At 36.8% G+C, this 19,289-nt stretch overlaps 1 pseudogene across 1 annotated transcript in view; it reads left to right on the plus strand.

Annotated features, from left to right (window-relative positions):
- LOC143569771 (DEAD-box ATP-dependent RNA helicase 38-like) overlaps positions 1 to 18,861 on the plus strand; it is a 45,490-nt pseudogene extending 26,629 nt beyond the window's left edge. The window contains exon 9 of the transcript XR_013141794.1: positions 18,850 to 18,861. The product of XR_013141794.1 is annotated as a DEAD-box ATP-dependent RNA helicase 38-like (transcript). The remainder of the gene's footprint in view (positions 1 to 18,849) is intronic.
- The last annotated feature ends 428 nt before the right edge of the window (positions 18,862 to 19,289 follow it).

A 19,289-nucleotide genomic window follows, 5' to 3' on the forward strand; every position in this document is an offset into this window, starting at 1 on the left:
CACCTGTAGGGTCAATGACAGGCCGATATCCGCCAAACCCATCACCTGAACCTAAAGGAAATCCATCCAACAGGTCAGGCAGATGGGAAGGTGGCAAAGATCGGCGGGAAGCCCTGCGCGTACCTGATGGTCCGGCTGTCGGTACCGATGGCGCGGGCATGGTGGCAGCCGCCGTGGTCGCCGTTGTCGCCGCCGCGGTCGCCGCCTCCTTAGCAGCAGCAGTAACCGCCGGCTCCGTGAAGGATGCTGTAAAAATCGCACTCACGGCCGGCGGTGACGTCATCTCGGCCGGAACAGTTGGCTCGAAGGAACGAGCAACTGGACCAGCGGATGCAGGCGCAGGCGCCTGGGTCGACGCCTCAGGAAGGCTGACCGAGCCTACCGTCATTGGCGGGGAAATACTCCCCTGCGTTTCACCCCGGAATGCGTCAACATCCACGCCTGCACAAAGAAGAAAGTGTTAGATAAAATTATGAAGTGACAAATCTAAGGCATTATGATTATACTTACGGGTTTTCTTGACCCTGAACGTACGGACGGGCGGGGAGGAACCCGATGGAGCCGGCCTCTTGGTACCGGTCACCGTCGTCTTCGTTGATTCTCCGGAGGTAACGGTCGTAGCCTCCGGAGCAGTGGTCTTCTCACCACCGGGCTTCCCCGCCACCTCTTCACTATCTGACCCCGAGTCAGATAGAACCACCGGATCAGCTGTTGAGGCCTTCTCCTTCCCCTTCACACCGGCAACAGCCTTCTTCTTCCGCACAAGGGGAGGACCATCTGCGGATTCCTCAGAAGAAGACAGGATGTAAGGATTTCCAACAGCGGGTACAGCATTGAGGGGTTCAGGATAGAATATCTCCTTACCTGGCCGCCGGTGGCTCAGGATCTCTTGGCCCGGCGGATAGACCTCCACAAACCTATCCGCCGTTTGCTCCAGGATGGGCAACTCATTGTCGTCCAGAGCACGAGTGCCCACCCGCACGGGACTGTCAGCTTCCCGCGGGAACAGGAGCGACTCCAAATTATTCCCCTCTGAAAGAAAAGAAACAGTTAGAAAATAAACTAATATCAGCAAGAAAGACAAGACATACCATAAGGAATAGAGTTCAAACCGTATTCGAGAAGGATAGGAAACCGAGACGCATCCTTCCATACCCGGCTCATCCCCAGCAGCACCATCCCGGACTCCGCAAACCGGTAAACCGGAGATTGGACCCGGGATATCTTCGCGAACCATTCCGCCTCCTGGTAGCTGGAAGCGTGAAGGCTCGGAAGCGCTTGACCCTTCTTGAACTTCATAGCAATGGGGATGGCGCGGGCAGAGATGTAGAAGAATTCCCGCTTCCACGATCGGAGACTGCGCTCGGTCACGCAGATCTTTAAACCCTTAATCCGGGTTGTCAACGTGTACCACCCCTGGACGCACCTCCAAGTATAGAAGGTCATCAGGCGGTCCACGTAAGGCTCAATACCCAGAATCCGGCACACCCACTCGAAGTGCCAGACCTTGGCAATCGCCATCGGATGCACCTCGGTCAGGTGCACCCCGTGCCTCTCCAGGACACGGTACATAAACTTTGTCAATGGGAACCTAAGGTTCCCATAAACAAAGAATGCAGCATATACCCCGATCTTGCCACTGGGGGCATCGTACACAGTCTGGTGAGATTCAGGAAACTCAGGCTCGAGAGACTCGAGCATGAACTTCCTGACAATGTACTGGTACTGATCGACAGGTAGAGCACACTGGCACTCGCCAGCAGTACTCCTATCGTCGGCTACAGCTTCAGCATCATGAGAAGACATTTTTGCAGAAAGAAGAGCGATTTCGGGAGAATGCTTGCCTGAAAAAGGGGAGTATTTGCCGGAAATCACTAAGAAGAAGAAGAAGAGAGGTGAAAGTGTGAATTGCAAATAACCCTCTTCCCCTTTATATAGTAATCGCAATTAATGCGGTGAATTTAATGCGGAGGAGAGAGAAACCAAAGGTGCAATGAAACTATGACACGTGGCAAAAAGCAAGCTGGCAACAGCTGTTGAAAGGACGTGTGCCAGTAATTTCGCGGCCACGCGCCCGAAAAAACACGCCCACGCGCCTGAAAAAGCGACTGGAATGACCATGTTCTGTCACGTCACCATAACTTCCTGCACGTCCTGACACAGTCAGAAGAAACTGTCGCACGACGTTTCAGATGTTTGGATTATTCTTATCCTTACCAACCTTTTGAATTTCAAAATTCAAAATTCGAAAATATTAAAAAATAATAAGCGGGAAAAAACCCCTTACCCCTTGGCAAACAAGTAACCGTAAGACGGATGCGGGTACAGTGTTAAGGCGAAACCCTTCACATACCTAGCACCCGCAGGGAATTGAAGCCAAGAAAACCTTGGCAGACAAGTAACCGTAAGACGGATGCGGGTACAGTGTTAAGGCGAAACCCTTCACATACCTAGCACCCGCAGGGAATTGAAGCCAAGTAAACCTTGGTGAACAAGTAACCGTAAGACGGATGCGGGTACAGTGAGGCAAAACCCTTCACATACCTAGCACCCGCAGGGAATTGAAGCCAAGTACCTCGGCAACCAAGTAACTATAAGACGGCTGCGGGTACAATGTTAAGGCAAAACCCTTCACATACCTAGCACCCGCAGGGAATTGACGCCAGGAATACCTTGGAAGTAAAGTAACCGTAAGACGAGCGCAGGTACAGTGTTAAGGCAAAACCCTTCACATACCTAGCGCTCCGCTGGGAATTGAAACCAAGAAGGATCTTCTGGGCAATGCTTGCGGAAACGAAAATAACATCCCCGCATAGCAGGAACGTCGAGAACTACGTTGTTTGAAGCTCCAGGACGGAATTGGTGGTCTTAACATAATTGATCACTATGTTCAAACCTACCAAAACCTCATGGAAAATCCATACAACTGGAACTCAATGCTCCTGACTTGCGAGGAGGTTACAGACCTACCCGCATCATACCCAAAGATCAAGCAGGAAAATTGGGCATTTCTGCAAGTGACAAGGACTTCCGCGGAAAGAATCCCCATGGAAAACCTTACGAAACCCTTTTCAAAACCCTTTGCTTAAGTCCAAAAGTTCACCTCACTTTATTAAACACGCATGAGAAGAACATTGGACTGGGGGGACTTGAAGAGGTAGGTCCCAGCAGAGCCCAGTTGGACCCGCAAGACTCACCTTAAACAGGGACGTCTGCGCAGAGACAAACTGCATCCGCAGGACCAACCATGCTCAGAGACGTGACGTCCTTACGCGCAGTACGCAAGCTGGTCCCGCAGGAAATGCCTCCCGATGGTGAAGGACTCCGCCTGTTCCCGCAGCCTCGGATACAAGCCATCAGGGAAGGCCACCCGCGCAGCATGGCTACACGCACAAGGCTCTTAGCTCTCGATCCTTCAGTGTCACCTGAAGGAATGAGCCAAGCCGGGAGCAATCCCGCACAGAGGCGGGAGGGGGAATACTCCCGCCAAGCCAGTCCGTATACTGAAGGATCTTTTACTGTACCTGACGAGGTATGGGCGAAAGATCTGATCAGAGATACGACAGCTCACTGATACAGTATGGCGAGCAGCATGCTCCTGTACTGTATCACTATTAGCCGCTGCCTACTCACCAACTACTGTCATACCACGTGCGTAGCCGGCAGTTGGTAGAAAGGGAATGGTGTGCAGCAGGCCTGGTCACTATCAGCCACTGCCTACCCACCAACTACCAGCAGGGCACGTGCGTAGGCTACTGTTGATGAACAGGAACACTGTTGCAGCCGGCCATACCTCCTTGGAAACCTACCTTCGGCTATAAATACCCCAAATGGTATGACCATCTGATCTTATCTGGTATGATCCAATAACATTACATTATCATATTATCATCATAATATACCTGATATCTGCTCTAGCAATCTCTTAATATACTTTTATATTTAAAGAGCAATCTAGTCTGATTCTCACGCCGGAGGGTGGTCACAAGGAGGAACCCCCCCCCCCTTCTCAGTGACGAGCTCACGGTGTCTGTTTTGCAGGTTATCAGAAGAACCATCTTCCAAGGGTCTAACCCCTCGTGGGAAACAGCTATCCAACCCCCAGGTTACCAGTAATCTGTCCGGGGTCCGGTTAGTGTTTCTTCATACCTGATCCCATCCATATTCATTCCATACAAGAGAACCGTTGTTTTGAATTTTCAAAGGGCCATTTTCATAAAAGAGTGCAAGCTCACTGCTGCATACCGGTCCTCCGGTCAACCAGATAACAACAGGATCCGTTTTACGACCCGTCGTTTTGAAGAAAAACGATATTGTCAATTAGCAGTGTACCAACTACCAAGGATCAACAACCTCAATAGTAGTATGTCTGCAATTGTAAATCATAGTATCATAAGTTTCGGTTTCACCAACTTCTAGTAAACACAACTAAACTAGGGATGAACGTTACCAACCGGTACCGGTACCGAAAATACCGATCCCGAAAATCGGAAATTCTTGGTACCGGTACCGAAAATACCGATCCCGAAAATCGGAAATTCTTGGTACCGGTACCGAAATATTCGGTTCGGTACCGTGATGGTACCGGTACCGAGGGTAAAGAGTCGAGAAATACCGGTACCGTACTGATCCCAAAACTTAAAACTTTGGTACAGATTCGGTACCGACGGTACCGATTTTGCTATCCCTAAACTAAACTGTATTTTAGGATACAAAGAGTTATCTTTCACCGTGTTCTTTAAATCCAAACTTGTATTTGGTTGTGAATCACTTATTTACTATTCAAGTTCATTAATCTCCAACCCTACTGAAGTCAAGTAGTGCAAGCTTAATAACTTCAAAAATCAAGTGAATTAAAGTACTTAGGGCTCAAATTGTACTCATAATTGAGCTAATTCAGCATCAACTTTGTAATATATAAACTCAGTTCTTATTCTTTTCGTCGAATTCGAATCAAAATCGTTATTTCAGTTCTTCATATCTCATATGTAAAGATAAAGAAATTTAGTAAATCCAAGTAATTAGGGTCAAACTGTACGGAAATTTCAAAGATGTCAACATATATTTTGTAACGATTAGAGAAAATTTTAAAATCGTACCTCCTGATGTAGTAATTAGGATTAGTTAGTGGTTGCGTTGGTGATGATACCGGCGGTGGTCGGTCGCGCCATAATCTGGAATAATCTGAGGCGGAAGTAGAGATCAGGTGTAAAATGACATCTCTCGATTTGAGGCGTTCGTGGCTGGTGATGAATTCCATGGCCGGCGTGGTGTTTGGATTCCGGTGTTCTTGGCTGAAAGGAGAGATATGAGGGGGGTGGAGTTTGAGGGAAGAGAGAAAGAACGGTGGGTTTTGGTATAATTTATTAGGTCAAATTAAATGGGTTTGGTTATTATACATTGGGATGTTAAAAGAGTTTTAAATTTTTGAGTGAAAGCTGACAGGCATGGATGACACGCAAATTTATTTTTGCAACTTATGACACTAGTTTTATGACGTACAAAAATGAGTGTCAAAAATCTTATAATTTTCAAAAATTATGACATTGTTTTAATGACTCATACAGTTGCGCGTCATAAATCGACGTGTGTCATTGTGCGCGTGTCATAGAAGCCCTTTTTTCTAGTAGTGTCCGTTGCCCTACCCTTACGTTTGAACATGTTAATTGATCTACAAGTTGTTTAAGGTACTGTATATCAGGTCACCAAGTGTTCAGAAGGTTTCGCAAAGGTCATCTTTCAACTAAAGCTTGCCATTTTACAAATCAAGATGTGACAAAAGTTTTAAATTCAAGAGTATTTTTTTCGGATTCGGAAACAATCAAAGACTCATGACAATTAATCAAATACCATAATCAAATCAAGGGTTCAAGAAAAACGTTCTTATTAATTAAATTCAACCAAAAAAGCTAAGTTCTTTAAAGCACTAAAACAAACTTAAATAAACAAAGTTGAATCCTACGTACTAGAAATTTGAAATAATCCTACGGTGGAAGATATTGAATCGTTGGGATTTCTTTGGATAAAAAATCGTTCGTCTTTCAAAAACTTGATGTGGAAAGATTGGTGTAGTTTTATTTTGTAACCTTGTTTTCTTTTGTTCGGCTTCTAGCTTCTTGCCAGTTGTTTTAATGAAATTTGCAGTTCTAAAAAAAATAAATTTGAAATAATTCAAACTCCAACAAGATAAAGAGAGAATTAGGAAATTTATGTCGAACAAAAAGGATAAAGAAAATAAACTTTAAATTCTAGCTTGAAGATAGGATTTTCGACATCAAGCTGCTACCTCCGCTCCGCCACTTCCTGTCGACCAAAACCATGTCTACCCAAAATTGATCTAACCTTCTTGTTTCTAGAGCGATTACGTACAGCTCATAATTTGATCGTATTTTCTTGTTATGGATTCTCCCTAAGTGATTGAAGTTTACCTTTGTAGTGGCTCAAGCACGTGTATTTAAGCTCGCTCTCCTCTCGGCTTAGATCATGATGGATTATCAACAATGTAGTCTCTAATATGTTGTTCTTTGGGTTTATCCATGCATTTTTCATCTTATGTTTAAATGTAATTATAACAACCTTTCGGTTCTAAAATCTAGTGTTCAATAAAACAATTGTATCATTTAATTTATGATAATATCCTTATATTTCCTTTTTCTTTCGTGCATTAATAAGCTTTTTTTGGTTTGATAAAGTATAAGACAAATAGAATAATTCATCTTTTTATATTAGTAAACTGTGTTTATTTATTTTCAAGTGTTTAAAAAAAAGTAAAAACTGTAATCCATAAAAATGCAACCGTTTTGATAGTGAGTGTGAGACAACAAGTGAATTGGTTTAATTACCCAACAACAATTAGTTACTATCTAATAGACAAATTGGAGCATAACATTGAACCAAAAACCAAACCATAAATATCAAAACGTTTATATTTAATCTTATTATTACTTTTTTTTTCAAAATCAGCCCATGTGAATAAAAACATCAGATAAAATGACTTTACATCTGAAGTGTGTGATTTGGTATGGGAGAAAGGCAATGGTTTACTTAAAAACCGAGATGTGAATTGTATATGGTACAAGCATATACAGGGCAACACTTGAACAAACTATGGTAAAGGTTGGAGGAATTAAGCATCACGGTGCCGAAATACCCGTACTCGTACTTGTACCATACCAAAAAAGTTGGTACGAGTATTGATACGTGTTTTTGTTGATTTTTGATACGAGTACAATCATGTACAGATACTATTCCATTCTCATCCTTAAACTATACCCTCTACGTACATAACATTTGAAACCGACCATCAATGAGTAAATAACAATGCAATAACTGACACATAGTTGATAAATTTAATGTATAAGACCTCAGCTCGAGTAAGGAAAGTAATTGGTTTTTGCTCACACTTTAGAGCATTCTCAACCCACTCACTATGTACTGTCTCATACTCATCCCTAAACTATTGTTATTGAACCAAACTTAAATTATTTTCTTCTGTAATTCAACAACGATGTCAAATGATAGGTAGATGAAACAATCGGGCATTAAAAAAACTCATAACTTCAAAAAAATGTACATGAAACAATATAAATATTTAAAGAATAAAACACAAACACAAAATAAAATTGATTTTGATTATATATAAAAAAATAATAGTTTTTGTAGGTGTCCTATTAAACAACAAAATGTTTTTGTGTACTTTGTTATTTTGTTGATGATTGTTGTTTCTTCTTGATCCAAAAACATTGTCCTTTGTGTTCGCGTATTAATTGAAGAGATTTATTATTTATTTGTAGGATCAACTACAAAACTGTGAAATGATTATAGATATTTACAGAACAAAAGGCACTGACAAATACACGAATATTTAAATAATCAATAATATTTTAAGGAAACAAATATTACTTAACTCGCCTAAAGTACTTTAACCGGAACAATTATATGCACATAAAGTACTCGAAGACTGATTGTGTTGTCTAATTTATGATGGAGTTAGACAATACTGTTATGTGTTTTATTAGCATAACTTGAAACCACATAAAAATGTGACAATTAGTAAATTCATTCAAACATTTAATGAATTACATGTATGTCTTTGAGATGCATGTTATTAACGAAAATGTGTATATTAAAACTAATGAAATTACTATCTTGTTGATAAAACATAATTTAATCACTAAACCTCAACTTAACAACATATTGTCAAAATTGTATAACATTGTTAGCATTCTAAATCTTATCTACTTATTTATGTTTGTATACAAATTACATTTAAAAATTTCAAAACTATTGTCATAGCAAGTTTAGTAAACAACAACCACTAATGAAGATAATAAGATACAAATTTACCATTTGGTTGCATATTTGTATGTTTTGATTTATATTTTATTTCGCCTTTGGTCTACAAAGATTTTCCTTCATCGACTTCGATTATCAGTTGAAATACTTTCTTTGGTATTTATCATAACTACTACACAATATTAAAGTATTATTGTTACATTCAAAAATGAAATTATTTAATAAAACATGTATAACATGTACCATAAGTGTTGAATTCCATCAAATAAATTATAACTAAAACTTACCTACGTTGCTAAGCCTAGTTGTATTGAACATTGTGATGGGTTATAATTATTTCATTGATTTTAATAATTAATTGTTGTTCCAACATTATCTATAAACACAATCAAATCAAACCAATAACATTATGATAACCAGTTTTTTTAAAATCTGGTTGAACCATAGTGAGCAGCCATGTATCTTGTACCTGGTATATTTGAGCGGTTTTATGGAACATCAAACCAGCCGGTTTTCATGGAAAACCGGTTTAAAAGCCCACCATATTTTTATGTTTTAGGCCTCTTTTTTGTGTAAGTTACCTATTTCATGTGATTTTTTTATATTATGATTATAGTTAACTAAAACTTCTTATTTGTTATTGTAGGAAATGAATTTATTTCGCACCTTTATTTTAAAATAAATATGTTTGAAAATTAAGTGCTTTTGTATTGTTTTTTGAATATGGATTAACTTATGAATGATACTTTGTTATGAAATCATGTATTTTTTTTTGAGTTAATGTTGCATTTATATGAAATTATAAGGTAAACTATACAAACCCGGTTGAACCTCGCGGTCCAAAACTGGTTCAACCGGTTGTACCATTTTTTAGTCCAATCCGGTATGAATAAAATATCGGTTTTTAAATCATTAATAATGGTATTTAAACGTATAAGATTTTTTATACTGGAATTTATAAATGCATTTTGTTTAAATATAACTGAATAAATATTGAAAAATGGTAACGAATACACTTGTTATATATATACCAAATGATGGAGAGAGAGAATAGTAATGTGGAATTCCTTTTTGAATCACATTAGATAGTTGACTTTGACTAATACTTTGATTGATTCTACCCGTATAACTAAGGCTCCATACAAAAAATGTGTGTTATTTAACAAATATTTACACTTAGGAAATTAGTTGTGATTTTAGCTTAAGTAAATTGGCATCTTTGTCAAACTGATAACATAAAAAACAGTATAAAAATTACGAATATTTTAAGAGTTAGACTCTATACCGACTTGTAACAAAAGGTTTGTTTGATACAAATTGTTTTTTAAAGATCTACTAACCGACATATAAATTTATATATAATTAAATATGTCATCTTATAAAATTAGAAAATATTTAACAACACTAAAGGCCTTTTATTATAATAATAAAAAAGCAATACAAACCATAAATCTGAATTAAAAATGACAATCCAACGCCAGAAGGAAACCAAGAGACGATGAAGAAAAATGTTTGACAAAACAAACCACATTCAAACAAAATATTAAAAACTTTGGTAGTGTTTGATATGGAGAAATGGAGCAAGAAATGAAATAAGACATTCAAAGGTAATGAATTTAGACATATTTGGTTGCCAAATGAAATGAAATGATCAATTACAAAGAATTCAAATCCTTCTAAAAATGTGAAATTCATTCCTCCCCTAAACCCTTTTTTAATTTTTCACTCATTTCATGACCTATTTATTTTTTCCATCCCTACCCTTGAAGATTATCCTTCCCAATTTAGTTTACACGAATTCAAGACTGCAAATTATATTCCGTGAAAAAGCCTTATGGAAATCTAATTTTAAAATTAATTTGTGATACTGAAATGTGACGATAGTTAATCATAATAACCTTTTGACATTTACAAATCGGTGAGCACAAAGTTCTGGTTTCAATTATACAAACTTGTTTTCAGACATAATGACCTATTTTCGATGTATATGTGAGCAGAATGTTACAAACTGAAATGTTCTCAATTATTTACAAAGGATCGTTCATCTTAACAGAGTGTAGACTACAATTTGTTGTGAAAATTAATAAGTGTTCTTTAGTATAAGAGGTGTATAGTTGTCATCCATAATAAATTGTATTTCATTTATTGTCTACCAAACAATATAAAGTAATGATTCATTTCATTCTTTTAAGATAACCAAACATGACAATGAAATAGTAATAATTCATTTTATTTCTTTGTCCATTACATTCCATCCTTCATTATATTCCGTCATCCATTCCATTACATCATACCAAATAGGCCCTTAATGTCTTTATTATGAGTCTTTATAGAGTAATTCAAGTCCATCACTTCTCTACCTCTAAAAAAGCCTAGATTTGGTTACCTTGTTTGATTTAAAACTATAATTAGTATAAGATTATAGATGCAATATAAAAGTATAGAGTAAATAAATATTAAATTATCATCTCATCTTGTAAAATCATCTATATGTACCAGTTTTCACCGGTTTTATTATTATCCTTCAAACGCCGTAACCCTAAATAATAAAAACTTAATGTCTTTACAATGAGTCTTTAGAGAGTAAGTCAAGTCCATCGCTTCTCCACCTCCGTTACATAAGCCTAGATTTGATTACCTTGTTTAATTTAAATTTAAAAGTATAATTATTATAAGGTTATAGATGCAATTTAAAAGTATAGAGTAAATGAATAGACCAATAGGAAGAGACCATGTTGACACAAACTCTATTGTTTTAATAGTATAGGTAGATTTAGATTCGTTCACTTTGATTGAAACCTCATGAAGTCCAAATTCGTTTTTGTTAATCGTAATCTTGTTTATGCTGAGGAATGGAATTTAAATTCCAAGTCCATTGAAATCCCTTGGATTAATTCCTAGCAACCAAACAGCTCCTAAGATTTAATCCCAGTTGTGTTTAAACTAACTTTTTTACTTTTAGAAAATAAAAATTCAAAGATGGTGATCATAATAGCAGTTGCAAATTTTGTAACAATTGTTGTTATAATCACACTGGCCACAATAGCATTCTTTTGGATGAAGAAGAACCATAATTAATGGTGGAGTAAGTTAATTTTCATACATCCACTTAATTTTTTATAAGTACTAGTACAACACTTTAATCGCATGTATAGTTGTATCCTAACTCTCTTTTCTTAACTAGTGACCATAAATCCTAAAGCATCGCATGCATTATTCATGAACTACAACGTGTAGTGAGGAGAGCAACTGCTAATTTTTCCATGACCAATCAGTTGGGAAGTGGAGGTCTTGGATGTGTTTATATGGTGCGTACCAAAAGGATGATCACCACAATATATGTAAACTTTTCTTTGGTACGGGTAATACCGATGGCTTTTATTTCAGGGCATGCTTGGAGACGGTATGATGATCGCTGCTAAAATATTTTCTTTCATTTGCAATAAATGATGACAGGTTCATGGATATAGTCGATATACACTCATGACTTCGACACCGTAATGTGGTACAGCTTCTAGGTTATAGCATTGAAAAAATTGCGGGTACCAAAAGAATAGAGCGTGCTATAATTTTAGAGTTGTTGCCAAATGGATCCTTGAGCCAGTTTTTGTTTGGTAAGTTTTCAAGACATGTATCATGACACTAGATGGTTAACCATAAATTCCATATTTGTTAATCGATTTTGTTATTTTAGCAGCCAAATGCCGGCTTTTGTTGGTTTACGATTTGTAAAATCACAAATGCGATTGACTTTACTGTAACATCCCCAAAATTTCGATCCAAATTTGACAACTTAGGAAAGTTGAGGGATCAAAAATAATATTAAAGACAAGTCATGGAAAAATATTAAATAAGGAAATTAAGGAAATAAAAATATTTCCTAAGTAAAGTTTACTAACATGAAAGAAAATTTCATCCCACATTGGAAGATGTAAGAAAATGGAAGCATTCTACTAAGGTATAAATAAGGAAGATGGAATCCATCCCACATGGAAAGTGTAAAGAAATAGAAGCTCTTTATAAACAAGAGATTTTCCATAGTAATATTCTTCTATGAATATCATGCACCAAGTGGTCCTAGCGGAGGGTGCGTAACACCCGACGCGCACAGCGCTCGGGCGAGGACGAGGTCGATGGCGACAGCGACTGCGAAGGGCGTTGGGCGCAATGTGGCGCTTTGATGGCGCACTTTGCACTAGAAATGACAAGCTGTCAAAGAAGAGGGACCAAAATGAAAAATAAATATTTAAGGACCCATCGCGCTACGCGATGAGTCCAAGAGGACGGCCATCGTGGTACGCGATGGGCCATGATGACTCACGAACACGTGTCACACTCTGGTGACACGTGGCAACACGACGAGACACGTGGCAGAACGTGTCAGACCACGTGGCGACACGTGGCGAGAATGTGTCGGTCGCGGTACGCGACGGAGTCAGGAAAGGAGCCCATCGCGGTACGCGATGGGACTCAAAATCGGCTATAAATAGGGTGGCTATGGCACATCCATTTCACACACCCGCAGCCACTCTCTCTCTACATCGTTTTGCGTGCCAAGAAGAGTTAATCAAGAACGTGCACGACCCGGTGTTTATAGCCAATTTTGAGTGTCGAACCTCGTAATCTGTGCCATAAACCCGGTGTTTTCCTTGAAGTGCGTGCCACTCAAGAAACCCGACATTTTCGTCTCGAAGTACGTGCACGACCCGGCGACACCCGAACGTTGCCTCGATTTGCGTGCCAAGAAGAATTAATCAAGAACGTCTCGATAATCGTGCATAGAGTAGAAGTGCTGCCCGTATAAACTTAGGAATATCTAACTCCGAATACCGGTGCAAGGTAAGGGGTTCTGCCTAAGTTATTATTTTATTATTATTTATGGCTTAGACCATAGTCGGAGGTATAGCTGAACCTTGATTATAATTATGCATAATATAATTTTTCTTAAGCAAAGGTTATAGTCAAATTATAGTTTCTTCTTGACTAAGAAACATAAGCAATTATATATCAAGGGTATAATAAATAGTATTTCTTTATTATTAAAGAAATATGATATTCAAAGAATATAGTTTGATTAATGTTTCTTCTTGAAGAATGAACTTAATATAGACATTTCTTCTTGAAGAAGAAACGTAGCATATGTTTGGTAAATAAACAAAGGGACTAAAGGTCCAAATGTTTTATATAAATAAATGTTTTATCAAGGTTGAAGTTATACCAAAATAGACTAAAGGTCTAAAGCTAAATCGTTGATCTAGTTATTTATACAAAGGTTATTCTCGTACTATAGGTCCGAGGTAACAAAACAAGAAGAGGAAATCAGTATCAGAAACTGATTATAAATAGAAAAGGTGAATACGCCACAAACCTTTTATAATGAGTCTGAATGTTTGCATAGGATTTACGAATCCTTAAAACTTTGTGTTACAATAATAAGAAACGGACACTCTGATTAAGAGTATACATGTGTATGGATCCAAACATACATGGTGACTCGGCATTTCCCCGAGGCCATGCATATCATCAACATGCCTATGAAGGTCTACGGGACTGTTCAGAGAAATGATATTGTGTATATAATTAATTGTACATGGTACTTAGGGTAATTTGATCCCAATTTAGTTGGGTGTCTAATGAGTAGTCACAAAGGTATTATTGTTGGTTTCACAAAGGTATTGAAAAGAGATTTTAGAGTCAGCGTTATTCACCAGCTTTGTGCTGACGTATTTTCCCACCCATATTACAGGGAAACAAGAAAGGTTAGAACATACAAGCAAGAAGGAATAGAAGATTGAAGTTATAGTCATTAGATACTATCTGGTGGCTCAGATATTTTATTGCAAAATATTACAAAGAGTTATGTTTTCTAAAGAAACGTATTGTAATCATTGAACGGGTATTTAAACACGACTTTTTAATAAGTTTTCAAAGTAATAATATTTTATTAAAGACTTCCGCTAAATTTAAACCGCAACTCTGATTTATTTACAAAACATGTAGCAACTATTGGTCACACGCCTAGGCCCTAAGATCGGGGTGTGACATTTACACTTGTAATCATAGCAGTTGTTTTCCATTAACTGCATTGTTGTAGCAGATGATTCTAAGCGATCCATTCTCCACTGGGAAAGAAGACAAACAATCATCAAGAATGAGGCGCATGCATTGGAGAAGTTTCATTGAGGCCCGGGGTGGCACCGGACCCCTGTTTTTTTCGCAGCATGGTAAATTTACCCGTTTTCGGCCGAAAATTTTTATACGTTGTGTAAATTTAGCCTTTTTCGGCCGAATATTTGAGCCCCCTTCGTTTGTGAAATTTTGTATACATTTTGAGCTCCCCCCCCCCCCCCCCACGTGCCTCAGTCCAAGCTTCGCCACTGGGCGCATGCATTATATTATTTGCACCATGGTTGTATAGAACCTGTAGTCCACTGGACGTTAAAGCTGCCAATATCATGTTGGATGAAAACTATGCGGCGAAATTGGGCAATTTTGGAACATTAAGATGTATTAACGCTGATAAAAGCATCTACAACAATAAATTTTCACAAACCGCCACATCAGTTTTCAAACTTCTTTTTAAAACCTTACTTTTTTCACAACTACAAACCGAGACATCATCACATAATCTCTCTATATAATAAACAAGTGGGTTTCCACAAAATTCTTCTGTTGTTTTTTACCAAATTTCTTTAAATTGCCACATGTCATTCTCTAATTATTTTAACTCTAAAAAATAAACAAGTTGTGTCCACCAAATTCTTCTTTTATTTTTCACCAAATTTCTTCAAATTTTTACATGGCATTTCCTAATTATTTTAATTCAATTTCAAAATCAAACTTGTGATGCCTATTAAATTTTTATCATCCTAATTCACATATATATATTACATTGAAATTCATCAATATTCAAGATAACTATCAAACATTTGTAATCGGATTCACATAATCAATTGTTTCACCTTCCTATATTCAATCGGATTAACAGCTTCAATCGGAGTCAATCGATTCACCTACACATATTCAATCGGATTCAATCGATTCATAGGTTCAATCGATCAATCTTCTTAATGCGATTCATTTAATCCAAATCATGTAATCTGATTCACGTAATTGATTTATATGTAATCCTTTGTCTTTTAATTGAAACTCTAATTCTATGATCATTATATAACACAAATTATTTACTTAGATATATTACAAAAAAATTAAAGTATGTCATCAGTTATCAATAAGTATTATTTAAATAAAGACATATTATCTTTAAAAATACACAATAAAATGTCAAAAAAAGCAAGTTAATATAGTACAAGATTCAATGTTAATAAATTAACGAGTAAATGTCCTCGAATATGCAATGTTTGAATTACTGTTATTCTTAGTGGATTGTTTTCAAAGAATTATGGACTTTTTTTTTGTTTTTAAGGAGATGATTTGTGATAACAAAAAGAATAGCCCCTACCAAATATCTTATCAGTCTGCACATCATAATGCAACTTTATATCACCATTATTATACAGTTAATTATAAGTAATTTTAAATGACCGGCTTAGGGTTCATGTTTAGTTTAAAATAAATGTGGTCAACGTATTTTTTTTAAGTAAAAATGAGTTTGGCTCAAACGAGCATGATCTGAAAAACTATTTACATTTTTTTGTGTCTAATATTATTTTTATATTCAACTGTAAATATATTTTTATGTGAATTCCTTGTCAAATAAAACAAAAGGGAAAAAAGAAAAAAACAATCACTTTATAAGTAAAATGTTTTTTTATTTCTGTTTGTTTTTAATTTTTAATATGCCAGCATGTTTATAACTTTTTGTAAAACATTCTCATATTAACACTTACTTCGCTACCAAGAATTTCACATGTAGACATTATGATTTCTTATGTTACAAAAACTATTTACAGATTTAATAATTATCAGTTACCTTAAAGAAATTGGTTTGAAAAGGGTAAAAATATGACTTTTGTGAATTGGGAAATAATGAAGTTGGTTTTTTTTGCTCCATATATTTATACGTAGAAATGGATTGTTTATTTTATTTATTTATTTATTATTTTTTGGGGTTTGATGTTTGACGCAGTTGAAACAGAACTATCGTGACTTAAAAAACAAAGAAATAAATTTAAGATCTTGATCAAGTTTAAAGATGACCGTTCTGGATCTGCATTTTCTTTAACCACAAGTGTCAGTCACAAATTACCAGCAACATATTGTAAATGAAATTCGCATCTAAAGGATAACTATAGAATTTTTTATTTGTTATTTTTGTAACATTAAATTTGCAAACTAATACATGTGTAGGGTGAACATATCAAATATTTAGTTTCGAGTTAAGATTTTGAGTGCGAGTCAAAATTCTTCAGTTTTTGGTCCAAGGGCAACTTAAGGATTTGTGAAAGTTTGGTTCGTTTGAGTTAAAAGTTGCAGATTTTTGGTCCTAAGGTAGTAAAAAGATTTTTTGTCACAATTTTGCTAATATTTTAAACACTTTATTTGTTTTTAGCATTATATTTATAGTTTGTGCATTTTCAAGAATTTAAATTTTTTGACTAACCCATGTGTCACACTTCTAACCTAATACTTTATATTTAATCAAGTTAACATATTTAATTATTATATTAATCACCTACTAAATTTTATATACCACATCTCATTATTATATTAATCACCTAATGAAAATACATACTACATTATTATATTAGCCACCTTAAAAACTTGGCTTTAAAAAAACTAATAATATATAATCTTTATTATATACCAACGACCTCGCACCCAATAATTAGAAATCAATCTACCCACCCAATCTCTTGTCGGAGCTTTAAATTCGGTCCCTGGTAAAATCTACCCAGCAATTGATTTATTTAAATCGTTCTTCTTCAGCAACCATCACTAATAGCTGTTAGTATCCTTCAAATCCATCAGATCCAAAACTCACATCGATTTTTATTAATTAATATATAAAGGGCCCCACATCTATCGGTCCTTCTCAAACTTCTTCAGCAGACTTTGGTGCTACAACGGTGACGTCCGGTGAGTGTCAGTCCGTCGCGTGCCAACTGTATCCGGACCTTGGGCAACCCACCCCGTTATGAATGCTCTAAAGACCGTCAGAACACAAGCAGCAGACCTATTGGAACACCGTGAGTGTACGTACATATGAATCTTTAAGGGGTACTTTATTAGAGTTGTCTAATGCCTAGCTAACACCGTTTTATTTTTCAATCGGATAGGTCTTACATGTACCCACCGTGCCGGGGTTATATAATTTAAAATAGATGTTTACGCTATGATTATCTACCACTGAATGTGGAGTGGGTCATAGTGCCATACGTTGCGCTTGTATTTGTTTGCATAATCGTAGATGGGTTTCCTTGATGCACAACCGATGGAGGAACAACTGGAAGTCCCGCTCCCAAGAAGGTTCCAAGTCATCCAATTACTTCACTCATGCGTGGCCGAGAGCTCATCACTTCATCAGTGCACAGCAACGCTATGCGAATGCACTTAGCTATGTCTTGACTATTAGAGAAGGAGACATGAATAATAGTCAGGACATAGCTAAGTGCATTCGCATCACGTTCCTGTGCACTAATGAAGTGTAGAGCTCTCGGCTACACATGGGTGGAGTAATTGGATGGCTTGGAACCTCTTTGGGAGCGGGACTTCCAGTTGTTCCTCCACCGATTGTGCATCAAGGAAACTCATTTACTATTATGCAAACGGACACAAGCGCAACGAATGGCACTATGACCAGCTCCACACTGTGGTAGATAATCATAGTGTAAACATTTGTTTTAAATAATATAACCCCGGCACGGTGGGGACATGTAAGACCTATCCAATTGAAAAATAAAACGATGTTAACTAGGCATTAGACAACTCTAATAAAGTACCCCTTAAAGATTCATATGTACGTACACTCACGGTGTTCCAATAGGTCTGCTGCTTTTATCTATATCTATCATGAGAAGTTTGAAGTTAACTACATTTGGGTCGTGTTGGTTTTATTTAAAGGGTCTTAGGCTTTGTAATTGCTGTTGACAAATTTAATTATATAATAAAGGGTCATAATTTTTATGTATTAAGTATTTTAAATTTAATTAGAAGCATGTATTAGTGTAAGTTTTCCAGGTAAGTTTTTATGTTTTAAGTATACTACATGAGCTTTGTTCTATACTACCTGTAACAGAACTGATTATCCAAGCCTAAAAGCATTATATATTACTGCAATAGATAATAAAATCTATTTAAGATGTTCCAGGATATTTTACATGTATAATATGGATTTCAGATTAGAAGATGTCAAATGAAATTGAAGCTTTCTTTGTGGTCATGAAAAAATAAAAATAATAACTTAAAATTATAGAAGAGAACTTTGAATTTTTGTTGATAAAAAAAGCAGAGAAGGGATCACTTTTGATTTTGCAAATAATATTATACTCACTGTTTATTTGCTAGCTCCAAGCATACGTGGGTGTGCTATTGTTTAAAATCTGCGGTGGTACTTAGGTTTTTTTTTTTTTTTTTTTTTTTTTTGCGTGACAGGTAAACTTGTAAAATGCTTTAAACAGGTCACTTTGGAGTTATCGGTTCTAAATATTTTCTTAATTAAATTTGATTATTAGTCTGTTATTTAATTAATTATTAACCAATTAAACGTGTCAAGATATATATCTTGTAAAAAGGGGTTGACTAGAATGCGTCGGACAGAGAGATTATTTTTATTGTCGGAAGTGATTTGGTTTTATTATTATTTTTGTTTGAATAGCGTTTGGATCCCATGCCAATACCTGAGTGAGCATTCCTGAGACGGGATGTCAACCATCCATACTGATTTTGACGCTCCAGGCCTAACTCACTCAAGAACACCATCAAGGAGGAAACCCACTACTGTGAGAAAACCCCCTTGAGTCAGGTTTCGAACCTGAGACCTCAAGGATCCCAAGTCTTAACCATCACTCCCATGCCATTATGCCAAAAGGCCA

Source organism: Bidens hawaiensis, unplaced genomic scaffold (assembly GCF_021521415.1).
Source record: "Bidens hawaiensis isolate Kalapana, Puna unplaced genomic scaffold, B.hawaiensis_p1.1 tig00024648_1, whole genome shotgun sequence".
Lineage (NCBI taxonomy): Eukaryota > Viridiplantae > Streptophyta > Magnoliopsida > Asterales > Asteraceae > Bidens > Bidens hawaiensis.